Raw genomic sequence first — 14,506 nt, 5'->3', positions numbered from 1 at the left:
TATTTTAATACTCCATTGTACACATGTGTACTAAACACGGAAGTGAACAGATAGTAATAATACGGGGCTGGATGAAAGTTTGGATTGAGGAGAAGAGGAAAACATGAACCTTAAATCACCAGTCATAGAATTTTACAATTTACATTATCAAAGCATACTTGTACCCCCATGTAATTTCTCCCATTATTGAAAATGTATTCAGCTGATCTTCTGAAATCTTTGTGTGAAGGTGAATTCATTTTAGCTACATAAAATAGAAACAAACAGCTTTCTTTTGAAAACCAAGTAAGATGTACTCTTATTAATTATTGCCCTTTCAATGATACCACTTACAATTACCATTTTATTTGCAATAAAATGCCCCAAATGGACAGGAGCCGAAGTAGGTGATTGTTAAAGCTAAATCATATATGAATTCTCACAGCTATCTTGGATTCTCTCAATTACCTTGTTATCATCAAAACAAGCTCAATAAAATTTTTTATAGGAGATAAGTAAGAAAAATTTTGATATGTGTTGTTTAAGAAATATATTGCTATCTTTTAAATTCTGTTAAATTTTATGTAAAAATAATAACTTTTGTCTTCCACTTCCTTATAATAAAGTATAACTTAAGGCAATGATTCTATGAACCAAATATTTTCTTCCTTATAAAATACTCCAGCCAGAATATTTACTTGAAACTGACAGCATATCTACGAGATTTCCAGAAAATTCAACCAAACATTTCTTGAAATTCTTCTAATTCCCACTTGTGAAGAATAGGATTGATATTGACTGAGAATAATGCTTCACTATATCAACTGTCACTAAGATTGGTGATAACTGATGCCTTCTTGAGGAAACCTAGATCACTTAAGACTTAAAATAAGCTATTAATAACATAAATTTGCAAGAGCTCTATTTTAAAGTATTCAGTTTATTAAGAAACATAAACATAACATAAAGTTAGAATTTTAAATTAAATTTCATGAGTAAAATGTCAAGTTATTGGGGCACTTGGGAGGCTCAGTTGGTTAAGCACCCAACTTTGGCTCAGGTCATGATCTCGCGGTTCATGAGTTCAAGGTCCATGTCAGGCTCCGTGCTGACAGCTCAGAGCCTGGAGCCTGCTTCAGATTCTGTGACTCCTTCTCTCTCTGCCCCTCCCTTACTTGCTCTCTCTTTCTCTCTCACTCTCTGTCTCAAAAATAAATAAACATTTAAAAAAAGTCAAATTATCATTAGAAGTACAGCATATTCAATATTTCTTAACCTCTAATAAATGCCTTTGGTATTGATGTTTACCTTTTTAAACTAAAATATATTTTAATTTTATAATAATTTCCAATTTATTGTCTTGAATGTTATACATTACAACCACATAACTGGCAAATATAATTTTATTTTCTCTTTTCAATTTTTTATGCCTTGAATATACTGCTTTAACATAATTACAATGGTGGTTATTACTGCAACAATGGTCATAAGTGGTAATAGGGTACATTCTTGTTTTATTTGTGACTTTAATGAGAATACCATTTTCCTTTTCTATTATGTGTAATAGTAGCTCTTCAGGGTGTATGTGTCTGCATACTGGATACAAGACATATAAGCATGCTAGTTAGAATCTAATTTCAGGGGCACCTGGTGGCTCAGTCAATTAAGCACTGGAATCTTGATTTCAGCTCAGGTCATGACCACACAGTTCCTTAGATCAAGCCCCACATCCAGCTTTGTGCTGAGCCTGGAGCCTGCTTAAGATTCTCTCTTCCTCTGCCTGCCCTCTCCTGCTCACACTCTTCCTCTCTCTCTTTCTCTAAGAAAAAAAAATAAAAGAATTTAATTTCAGTTGCGGTAACATACAGACCTCATATATTCATGGCTTAAACAAAATAAAAGTTGATGTATTCATTGGCTCTGTGCTGAGAAGTTTTAAGGGGATTGACATCTGTCTTGTTACACCATTTTACAATCTTCCCCTCACCTCTCTGGTGTAGGATGTTTCACAATCGTATCTACACTTCAGAAATGGAAGGGAAGGAAAGGTTGCATTAGACTTATTGCAAGCATATAGAAAAGAAGTAATACAGACTCAGGTTTCTACACCTGAAAAACCCTCAGTGTTTTCAGGGCACCCGGATGGCTCAGTAGGTTAAATGTCTGATTCTTGGTTTTGGCTCAGGTCGTGATCTCATGGTTTGTGTGTTCAAGCCCCGCATTGGGCTCCATGCTGACAACATGGAACCTGCTTGGGATTCTCTCTTTCCCTCTCTCTTTGACCCTCCAGACTCTCTCTCTGTGTCTATCTCAAAATAAAGAAACTTAGAAAATTTAAAAAAAAAAAGTGTTTTCAATATTCCCACACTGAACTGAGCTGTTAAGCACTTAGCTCAATTCAGCTGGGAAAGAGGAAAGAAGAGAGCATTACAGGTGGGCTTAACAATGTAAGCAATGGTTCTAACACATATTTTCCAGGCCCCTATGATTTTTTTTTTTACGTTTTTATTTATTTTTGAGACAGAGAGAGACAGAGCGTGAATGGGGGAGGGCCAGAGAGGGAGAGGGAGACACAGAATCTGAAACAGGCTCCAGGCTCTGAGCTGTCAGCACAGAGCCCGACTCGGGGCTCCTATGAGGAGCACCCAGGCACCCCTATGATTTTTTATAAATACAGCTCATAGAATCCTATACCATTACAATTCCAAGGTAGCAAAAAGCATAGTACAAACATGTGCGGTAAAGAAAAGAATGTTTAAGTTAGGTATCTTCATTAAAAAAGCACACTTTGCCCTGGAGCTGTGCTGAATTATAGAGCTTGTTAGTAGTTTGTGAATCCACCTTTTCACATATTCTAGGTCAGGTACATATTTCAGCACCTGCTACCTATTTTATTCTGCTTGTTTGTGAAAATAAGAAAATGAAAAACAAACCATCTGAAAGGCTTTCAGTGCCTTATAAAAGTAAACTTAACATTCTTTTGAGGGGAGAGGTACTGTAGAACAGTATTTTTGAAATACCTTCTAGTGGTTTGAAAATCATGAATAGCTTAGAACCCTGACATGGTTCTGATTTACAACTTAATAACTTCAGTTTTTAGGAATAAAGTGGAGATCTTATTTAAAGGCTGAAATACTACCATTTTCTCTGGATACCAGTAATAATTTAAATTCATGACTTCTGTATTCATGCAACCCAATTTAATATGAACAGTGTTTCTCACGTTCCATGTTTACGAAGGGTATGTCTTGAGGGTATACTGAGCTCTATAACGAACAGATGCTAACAGTAACTACCCAGAGTGCTACCCTTATGAACAGAGCCTAATATATATTACTTTTCTTGGCAACCTACATACAGAAGAAGAAACAATTTTTGTCTTAAACAAATGCTGTGGGAGATGCACACTTTAAAACCAAACATAAAAAGGTTATTGTTTACAAAAGAATATTTCTTGTTATAGTGAAAGTCATATTTTGGATTGAGGTATATTGATAGTGATTTCTTTGATTTAGGTACTCGTATGTTTGTTTATCACAGAGAAACAATGTTTTAGAAAATATTACTAACTGAAAACCAGAAGAAAATTAAAGCTTTTATAGATATATAACTCAGCAGGAAAATATGACACATTGGGAATACAATTTAAATGTTAACTATTATTTTAGATATAATACTGAAATAGCTGTTTGAAGAATAGTGGATGTTACTGGAGGTATTAAACATCTGTTACATGAAATAGGAAACACTTTTGCCAAATTATGTTTCAAAATATTTAAATGATGACAGCTAGTGATTTGTATTTATATGAATGTGGTATTTGTGTAAACTTTCCAAATGTATAACGTACCACTGAGTATCTTATTAAAATCATGTAATTTTCACTTTTGCCATACATGCTACTAATCATTTGGAACATGCTACTAGTCATTTTCAAGAGAAAAAGTTACTAAGAAGTTTAAAACTATTTTCAAATATTATTATGAAAACTCTCTTTAAATGTTCTCAAATACATAAGTATCTGGTTTATCTTATATTCTGATAAATGTTGAAAAGTAATTAATGAAACAGTTCTTGTATTTTTCTAAAGGCTGTGAATGTTGGTAAGAATATAGATAGGTCTTGTTGGTCTGCAACCTGCGTTCAAGTTCTTTTTATTTTTGACTGAAGGAGTTTCATAAAGTTATTTAATTCTTTTGAACCTATATCATCATCTTCAAAACAAAGATAATAACTAATAGTAAGTAAACAAACATTTTCATGTGGAGTAAATGAGATAATCTGCATGAGGGCTTGATTCGTCATAGGCATTCAGAAAATAATAGTTAAATAAATAGTTAATTGAATTTTTTTCCTAATGAAAAAATGTATTGTGGTAGCAGCAAAAAGAGTAACTGCCTCAAGTGACGACTGTGACTGTGGAAGGAAGTTAAAAGACGGAGAAATGAAGGGGCCCAGTTGGTTAAGTGTCTGACTCTTGGTTTTGGCTGAGGTCATAATCCCAGTGCCATGAATCAGGCTCTGTGCTGGGTGTGGAACCTACTTAGAATTCTCTCCACCCCCCCCGCCCCCCACTCCATCTCTCTCTATGTCTCTCAAAAAAAATATGAAAAAATAGAGAAGGGACCCAAGTGGGGGTCATTGATTAAACAAATTGAATTTTATAGTTTAAACTTTGAACAAAAAAATCATGTTGATAGCTTCAGTGATGGGTTCTTTAAAACTCTTATCTAGATAAAAGAGGATAGAACTCTATCTCAGGTAATGAGGCCAGCATTACCTTGTTACTCAAACCAGATAAAAACATTACAAGAGAAGAAAACTATGGATTAATATTCCTCACAAACATAGATGCAAAAATCTTCAATGAAGTATTAGTATATCAAATCCAAAATTATTTAAAAAGGGTAGTATCTTTAGATTTGGATTTGGATTTGGAGTGAGTTTTCTTACTGAAATGAAGGGTCGATATGGTTAACCAGGTTGGCCTGAATTCCTTCCCCTCCTGTCTTGCAAGAGAATGCATTAATACCTCTCAGACATTTGCAGTTGCTTAATGTACAAATCACTTGTTAAGAAATTTTTAACATCTAAACCATCACTGGATAAGGTCTCTATATAATCAGTGAGAGGAAGGCCAAACAGTCCTTTTATATAATCTCTAATGAAATCTCCCTACTTATTAGGGATGTGGGTTATAAGGGGAAAAGGGGCTGGAGACTGAACCCAGATAGGACTTCAGATGTCAGATGAGTGTAACCTGAATTATCTTATGCCTAAGTTTATTCACTGGCTTGGACTTAACTGTGCTATCCAGTGTTTCCATGGTGTTGGTGAGCACTGAAAGTTCAATAGCTATCCCTAGATTCTTTAGGACAGAGTGGCTCGAAATTCAGGAAATTCAAGCTCTTAAGTATGGGTCCTCCAACAGTAGTCATAACAAGAACTCTTTAAACTGCTAAATTAAAATTTCTGAGCACCTAGGGGTGCCTGGGTGGCTCGGTCGGTTGAGCGACCGGCTTTGGCTCAGGTCATGATCTCGCAGTTCGTGAGTTTGAGCCCTGCGTTGGGCTCTGTGCTGACAGCTTGGAGCCTGGAGCTTGCTTCAGATTCTGTGACTCCCTCTCTCTCTCTGCTTCTCCCCAGCTTGCACTCTGTCTCTCCCTGTCTCAAAAATAAATAATAAACATTAAAAAAAATTTAAAATTTCTGAGCACCAGTTTTATATTTTAATTTTAATATAATTAAAATATATATAATATATGCCTCAGACTTCTCAATCTATTCACGTAAAATAGTATAATTTAATATATGCTTTAAAAATTCAGGTCCAAAGTAAAAAAGAAGTATAAAACAAAAAAAAAATACACAGAAACACACACACATCCACATACATTTTCTGGATTGCCTAGTCATACAATTATAAAAATTTTTATAACTTTAGGTACAGAGAAATTATTAAGTATAGAAGAGGTCCTGTTAGCTTAATTTATTGGGAAAGATCCTGATTTATGGATTTTCTAGTAATATATCATTACTCCCCAAAAGGCAAGGTAGCTCATTTCTACTACCTTTTCATATTTCTTTTCCCCATGTCACATATCAAATATTAAAGAAGTCTTCTTTGATTGATTTGTCTTTATTATGGAACATTGATTGTTTTTTCCCTTCTCCCTATTTCTGAAAGTCTTAACAGCTGCTGAACCACACTGTTTTTAACTACCACCAGATTTATTTTAAGGTACCATTTCTCTTGTCTGGTCTTTCCTCATTTCTCTTCACTTTTCTTTCTCTAATATGTTTTTGCCAATAAAACTTCATTTTTCTATCAGATGTTTTAGAAAGTATTTACAATTTCCAATTAGCAGACATTAAACATTACAATGATAATGACTTACAAGTATTTTATTGACTTATCATTGACATGCAATATTGTGTTTGTTTCAGGTATACAATATAGTGATTCAATATTTTTGTACATTACGAGATGATAATTATGACAGGTCTAGTTACCATGTGTAACCATACAAAGTAGTTTACAGTGTTATAGACTATATGCCCTATGTTGTACATTACATTCCTATGACTTATATCCCCTTTACCTATTTTCTCTGTCTCCCTACTCCCTCCCCTCTGGCACCGGTTTGTTCTCTGTATTTATGAGTCCATTTCTGTTTTGTTTGTTCATGTTCTGTTTTTTAGATTCCACATGTAAATGAAAGCATACAATATTTTTCTTTCTCTGTCTGACTTATTTCACTTAGCATAATACCTTCCAGGCCCATCTGTGCTGTTTCAAATAGTAAGATTTCATTCTTTTTTATGGCTGAATAATATTACAATGTGTGTAGGTATAGATAGATATAGATACAGATATAGATATAGATATATAGATATAGATATATAGATTTAGTATTTACATTTTTTTTCAGAAAAATACCCAGAAGTAAATTGCTGGATCCTATGGTAGTTCTATTTTTTAATTTTTATATTGAGGAAGACTCATACTGTTTTCCATAGTGGCTGCATCCATTTACATCCCCATCAACAGTGTGTGAAGGTTTCCTTTTCTTCTTGTCCTCATCAACACTTGTTATTTTTTGTCTTTTGATAATGGTCATTCTGACAAGCATGAGGTGGCTGCTCATTGCGGTTTTGATTTGCATTTCCCTGATGATGAGTGATGTTGAACATCTTTTCATGTGCCTGTTGGCCATCTGCCTGTCTTCTTACATTGATGGAACTTAGTAGAGATCCCAGAAATAAACCCATGCTTCCTTGCTCAATTAATCTACAACAAAGGAAACAAGAACATACAATGGGGAAAAGACTATTTCTTCAATAAATAGTGTTCAGAAAACTTGACAACTACATGCAAAAATAATGAAAATGGATCATTATCTTATGCCATATACAAAAATAAACTCAAAATGAATTAAAGACTTGATGTGAATCCTAAAACCATAAAACTCCTAGAAGAAAACATAGGCAATAGGCTCTTTGACATTGGTCTTAGAAATATTTGTTTTGGCTATGTCTCCTCAGACAAGGGCAACAAAAGCTAAAATAAACAAATGGGACTACACCAAACTAAAAACGTTTTGTACAGCAAAGAAAACCATCAATAAAATAAGAGGCAGCCTACTGAATCGGAGAAGATACCTGCAAATGGTACATCTAATAAGGGGTTGATATCTGAAATAGATAAAAAAAAAACTCGTACTACTCAATCACAAAAAAAGAACAACCTGATTTAAAAATGGGCAGTGGATGTGAATAGCTATTTTTCCAAAATATTTACTTACTTTCTAATTTTAGAGTGTGGCTTTTGGGGTCAGACATGCCTGGGTCTTTCCAAAACACTTATCCATTTATTTAACAAATGTTTCTTGAACCCTTACTATGAACGAAGAACTGTGCTAAATGCTGCAGTCACAGTGGCCTGTGAGCCTTCCATTCCTAACGGAATTTCAGCTGGTGATGCTGAAATTTAATATTAAATAATATTTTAGAGATTGCCTAATTTTTCTAAACCTCAGTTTATACCTCTTTAATGGGGATAATAATATGGATAACAGCGTTGTGCTTGACATTAAATATGATTATATATGAAAAGTGTGCATTTTATAACCCAGGGAAGAAATGGGCAGAAAACATGAATAGACACTTCTCTAAAGAAGACATCCAGATGGCCAACAGGTACATGAAAAGATGCTCAACGTCGCTCCTCATCAGGGAAATACAAATCAAAACCACACTCAGATATCACCTCACGCCAGTCAGAGTGGCCAAAATGAACAAATCAGGAAACTATAGATGCTGGTGAGGATGTGGAGAAACGGGAACCCTCTTGCACTGTTGGTGGGAATGCAAACTGGTGCAGCCACTCTGGAAAACAGTATGGAGGTTCCTCAAAAAATTAAAAATAGACCTACCCTATGACCCAGCAATTACACTGCTAGGAATTTACCCAAGGGATACAGGAGTGCTGATGCATAGGGGCACTTGTACCCCAATGTTTATAGCAGCACTCTCAACAATAGCCAAATTATGGAAAGAGCCTCAATGTCCATCAACTGATGAATGGATAAAGAAATTGTGGTTTATATACACAATGGAGTACTACGTGGCAATGAGAAAGAATGAAATATGGCCCTTTGTAGCAACATGGATGGAACTGGAGAGTGCGATGCTAAGTGAAATAAGCCATACAGAGAAAGACAGATACCATATGGTTTCACTGTTATGTGGATCCTGAGAAACTTAACAGAAACCCATGGGGGAGGGGAAGGAAAAAAAAAGAGGTTAGGGTGGAAGAGAGCCAAAGCATAAGAGACTCTTAAAAACTGAGAATAAGCTAAGGGTTGATGGGGGGTGGGAGGGAGGGGAGAGTGGGTGATGGGTATAAGGAGGGCACCTTTTGGGATGAGCACTGGGTTTTGAATGGAAACCAATTTGACATTAAACTTCATATATTGAAAAAAAACATAAAAAAATAAAATAAGCACAGGGGGAAAAAGTGTTCATTTTAGTTTTTACTATATTAAGCACTCCATGAATTATGATTATTAATTTATTATTATTGCTATTAATGTTTTATTGTGCTTATATATACATATTTCTGAACCTCATGACTATTTTAAAAGTAAGTATTGAAATCCTTTCTTTACAGATAAGGTGACCAAAGCTGAGATAAGTTGTTATCTTACCCAGGATTATGGTCATCATGTTAGCACAGATTACTGAACAAGCGTGACCCATCAGGTGGGACCTGCAGGCACTAACCTAGTAGCACTCTGTCCCTGCAAAGACACAGGCTCTTTCCTCTGTCTTCAGAACTCAGATCTGATGTTACCTCACCCAGGAAGGCTTCCCGAATCTTAGGTAAGATAAATTTCTTTTTATTCTCTAGTAATTCTACAAATTGATCAATTATTATATCCCTTTAAATCTTCAGACTTTATTACTTTACTTGCCTTCTTTACTTGGGCAGGAGCTTTTTACAACCCTAGTCTAACTCTGTATCCCAGGACCTTTCACAATGCCTGGTAGGGAATAGTTTCTTAATAAATGTTTGTTGAATTGAATTGAAAATAACTATGACATTTATATCTGTAACACTTTACATATTGAATAAAAGACAGTATGTATCTTCGTCTTCATGACAAACAGCAACTCCTCTCTCACATTTTAGATAGCTATCCTTTTTTTCCTACATTATGTACTTGAGGATATCTTGGTTTATTCATAAGTATCTGCATCTGATAACTCGAAATCCTGACATTTCTTTTTTCCAATATCCTCCCACTCGATCTTTCTGCCTGGTTGAAATTAATAAATCAACCTGTTATCAGTCTTGTTAAGAACTGATAACTAAAGCAAGAAACTTGTAATTTCATCGTGTTGTGCCTTCAATATCTAGTCCATCCATCAAAATAACTTAAACTCCGTGTTGTGAATTTACTTCATGATACACAATGAGGATTGCATGATGCTCATTTACAGTAGAGATGTTAATTCCTTATGTTTATTGTATACCAGATCGTGTATAGAACATTACAGAGCAACAACTATATATATTGCCCCAACTTTAACAGAATGATCTATTTTTCCATCAGTAACAAAATATCTATGATATTTTGGTCATATGAAGCTATTTTGAGTTCAGGGCCAATTTAGCTTCTGAAAAGCACAGGTTTCAAATTTTAGACTGCTTTTCCTTCTACTCCTTTACAAACAAATCGCTATTAAGGTAATAATTTTTTTGACAAAAGGGATTTTCCACCTCCCTTTTCAATCTTCAGTATAATTATGATTCATCTTAGAACTTAAAAGAAATAACCTTTCCCTTATTTTGCATCTGATTGGCTTTAAATGTAGGAGGTGGTATAAAAATATTTTGAATGAAAATTCTATGTATAATACCACTTGAATTTATTTTATGTTACAAAATTAAAACATCACTTAAATATATAGATGCATAATTAATAGAGAAATCATCACACATAAGAAACACAAGACAGTTTTACACACTTTAGTATGAGGGAATATACTTATATACATTAGACAAGAAGGGATATATCATTTGCAGCAATAATTACTTCACACAGGGCAACCAATATAATTTTCCTTTATCTCTCATTACTTTTTACTATTTAGTGCTAAGCAAGTCTACCAGGCAAGTAGTAAGTAGAGAGCCCTTAAAATTCTCCTATTAAAACTTTCTTGGGTGCCTGGATGACTCAGTTGGTTAAGCAGCTGGCTCTTGATTTTGGCTCAGGTCATGATCTCACGGTTCAGGTTCATGAAACTGAGCCTTAGAGTGGGCTATGTGCTGACAGCATAGAGCCTGCTTAGGAATCTCTCTCTCCTCTCTCTGCCCCTCTCCAACTCACATGCACTTGGGCACTCTCTCTCTCTCTCTCTCTCTCTCTCTCTCTCTCTCTCTCTCTCAAAACCAAATACGCTTTATTTTTTATAACGTTTATTTTTGAGAGAGAGAGAGAGAGAGAGAGAGGGAACATGAGCAGGGGAGGGGCAGAGAGAAAGAGAGACACAGAATCCAAAGCAGGCTCCAGGCTCTGAGCTGTCATCACAGAGCCTGTTGTGGGGCTCAAACCCACAAACCGCAAAATCATGACCTGAGCCAAAGTCGGAAGCTTAACCGAGTCACCCAGGCATCCCCAAATAAACTTAAAAAACAAAACAAAACAAAACAAAACAAAAACCTTTCTTAAATTTTTTCCTTATTATAAAGAAAAACCACTCTATGTACTTATTTTTCCCTTCTCTATTTGTAATATATTTTATTTGTACCATCACTTTTTTTCTTTATCTATATTACTAGAGGTTTCACATAATTGTGTTTTTTAATTTTTTAAAAAATCTTTTCTCATGCTTTTCAAAGTTTATTTATACTATTTGTTTTTGATATTCTTTCTTCTACTTTCTTAAGACAAGGTCTCTGTTCTCTTCCAAGCTTCTTGAATTGACTGCTTAACAATTTCTTCAAAGTTTCTTATTAAATTAATGCATTTGAGGTTGTAAAATTTCCACTAAAAACTATTTAGCTGCATTCTGTATTCACTGACAGGGCTATTTATGTTGTCTACAATTCTTATGATTTTGGAACCTATTATCATTTCTCTTTATGAGAATGATTGTGGAATATACATACATTTGAGTTTTCAAACCCACAAGACTTGGATCTCTTTTCAGTTCTGTACCACTACATAATCACATTATGGTGAGAGTAAATAGTTTATATGGTGTGATTTTTTTTTAGTTTTATTGATAATTCTTTCAAAAGTGGCCCATGAAAATTATAAAGAAAATGTTGCATCTATGCGTAAAAAAGCAAATAGTACCTATTGTTAGATATAGGTTCCATTTGTATATGTTCAATAGAGTAACTGTTAATTCAAAGCTTCTGTAACCTTACTTAATGAGCTACTGTTTATAACTTTTTCATAGACATGCATGAAAACTTCCTTGAATGATCAAGTTTTATGAATTATTCTTGGAATTATATCCGTTTTTGCTTTATATATTTCAAAGGTATGTTTGTGTATGCTTAGAAAGTTATCATTGCTATTATCTTTGTATTTTTGTGATATGTAAAATATGAGGCAGCATAAAGAATAAATTTTCAATGGCAGCAAAGATTTATTTCTTTCCCATACAAAAATCCATTATGGACCTAGTGGATTCCTTGGGGAAATTGTCATCTGTAAGATAACTCAGCAACCCCAGGTGATGTGGGCTCCGCATGGAAAGTCCACTTTGTAAAAGTGTGGTATCCAATATGGTAGGACTCATATTAATTACTGAACATTTGATATGTGGCTCTCAACAGAGATATGCTATAAGTATAAAATACTCTGAATTTCAATGAAAAAATGTAAAACATTTTATTACTAATTTTTATATTGATTACATGCTGAAATGGCATTATGCTGGATATATTTGGGTTAAATAAAATGTTATTAAAATTAGTTTTATTGGTTTAATATTTTTTTTAATTAGCTAAAGGAAAATTTATAACTACCTATGTGAGTCACATATATTTCTGTTGGAATACTCTGATCAAGAACAGATAGCCTCAGTCTTTTTGGCAGTAGAAGAGCCAGATTGGAGAATCATGCATGTGCTCTCCACTCTCTCAGCTCCTAAGGGACACACGTCTTTTCTGCTCTCATTTCACTACCTAGAATTACTCACATAGGACCACCTCACTGCAAAGGAAATGAAAAGTGCAAGTTTCCATGCGTCTAGAAGGACAAGGTAACAAGATATCTGTGAGTACTAGTAAGCCTAACACAATTTTTATTAAATTATGCCTTTTGTTGTTATGTACTCTGTCCATCTGCTTCTCTGCCTTTTACCTTAAATTCAAGTTTATTTCCTTTTATATTTAATGTATCAGTTTTCCAAATACATCTGTTTTAATGTTATTACGTTGGCTGTATTTTGGAAAGTATTTTTCTGAAAACTTTTTGCTTAATATTTTCTCATCTTTTTATCTTTCAAATTTTTTATAAGGTATATAGCTTTACCATACATCTTGAGAGCAGATGAAGCATGTTATGTTTTAATTTCCTTATTTAAATGGATGGATATAACTAGCTTATATTTATCATGATTCTGTATACTGTGGGATTTATTTTGTGTTTTTTATTTACCAGTTTTTTGTTATCTTTTATTTTCAACGTTTATTTATTTTTTGGGACAGAGAGAGACAGAGCATGAACGGGGGAGGGGCAGAGAGAGAGGGAGACACAGAATCGGAAACAGGCTTCAGGCTCTGAGCCATCAGCCCAGAGCCCGACGCGGGGCTCGAACTCACAGACCGCGAGATCGTGACCTGGCTGAAGTCAGACGCCTAACCGACTGCGCCACCCAGGCGCCCCTGTTATCTTTTATTTTTAATACCTTACTCCCTTTTGTTTTATGCACCTGCATGGACAGATAATGTAATCTCTATCTCTTCCTCATGCTTCTGTTGCTTTAGAAGCAATAGAGTATATAACTGTTCTTAAATATGTAATATATATCCTTAACTATTTTTTCTAACACAATGTAAAATTATGCAACAATATTATCTCTTCAAAAGACAAAAAGTTCATTGTCTTAACCACTCTCTGAACAATCTCTGTCTTGCTACTATTGATTTATAATCTTTGTCATGTTTTTCACTCACCAATTAGCTGCCATATGGCTGCTCACAAATCAATAGCTAATTCAATCCACCATTTTTCATCGTATGTGTTATACAACCACTCTTCATATCTGGGCTCAATTTTCTTCCTATTTAAGTATCTATTTTAATAACCCTTTTAGTGTGTATCTGTGTGAACTCTCATTCTTTTTATCTGAAATTATCTAAATTATACTGGTATTTTTACTTTAAATATTTTTTAATTTATATATTTTTAAGTAAGCTCTACACCCAGTGTGGGGCTTGAACTTGTGGTCCTGAGATCAAGAGTTGCATGCCCTACCAACTGAGCCAGCCAGGTGCCCCACTGGTACTGTTAAGCAATAATGCAGCTGGAAATAGAAATTTCGGTTGAATGTTATTTTCCTTCAGCACATCATACCGATGTCATTTGGCATTTATTATTGTTGATAGTAAGTATGTTGTGAGTCTAATTGTCTGATTTTTTGTTTGTGATCTGACTTTCTTCTCCATTTGCATTTATAATTGTTTACCTTTAATTCTTGTTAATTTGTAGTTTCAATGTAATATAACTCTGTAAGAACTTATTTTATTTATCTTACCTGGAACTCAGAATGCAAATTGTTTCTCAGGACTCGAGCCTTTCTTTTCTTAAGTGGTTTTCTATGATTCGCCCATGTTTTTTGGATTCCTATTGGAGGTGGTGAAGCCTCTCAGTTTGTTCTTCAAGTCTCCTAATACTCTTTTGTACTTATTATGTCTAATTGTCTCTCAATATTGGATTCCACGGAACTTCATTACTTGCACTTCATTACTTTGACTATGTTCAGCTCTCCTCCATTAGACACT

The 14,506-nt window shown here is 34.5% G+C and overlaps 1 long non-coding RNA gene across 3 annotated transcripts in view; it reads left to right on the top strand.

Annotated features, from left to right (window-relative positions):
- Positions 1-14,506, top strand: part of LOC113592984 (uncharacterized) — a 99,933-nt gene that overhangs the window by 76,989 nt on the left and 8,438 nt on the right. For 2 of the 3 annotated variants that reach the window (XR_008300141.1, XR_008300140.1), the window contains exons 2-3: positions 9,152-9,363; positions 12,690-12,776. This is a non-coding gene — a long non-coding RNA (uncharacterized LOC113592984). The remainder of the gene's footprint in view (positions 1-9,151; positions 9,364-12,689; positions 12,777-14,506) is intronic. The other variant, XR_003412982.2, reaches the window with a different exon arrangement.

This window comes from Acinonyx jubatus, chromosome B4 (assembly GCF_027475565.1).
Source record: "Acinonyx jubatus isolate Ajub_Pintada_27869175 chromosome B4, VMU_Ajub_asm_v1.0, whole genome shotgun sequence".
Taxonomy (NCBI): Eukaryota; Metazoa; Chordata; class Mammalia; order Carnivora; family Felidae; genus Acinonyx; species Acinonyx jubatus.
Note: the sequence above shows the minus strand (reverse complement) of the source record. Positions and strands in the feature narration are given on the sequence as shown.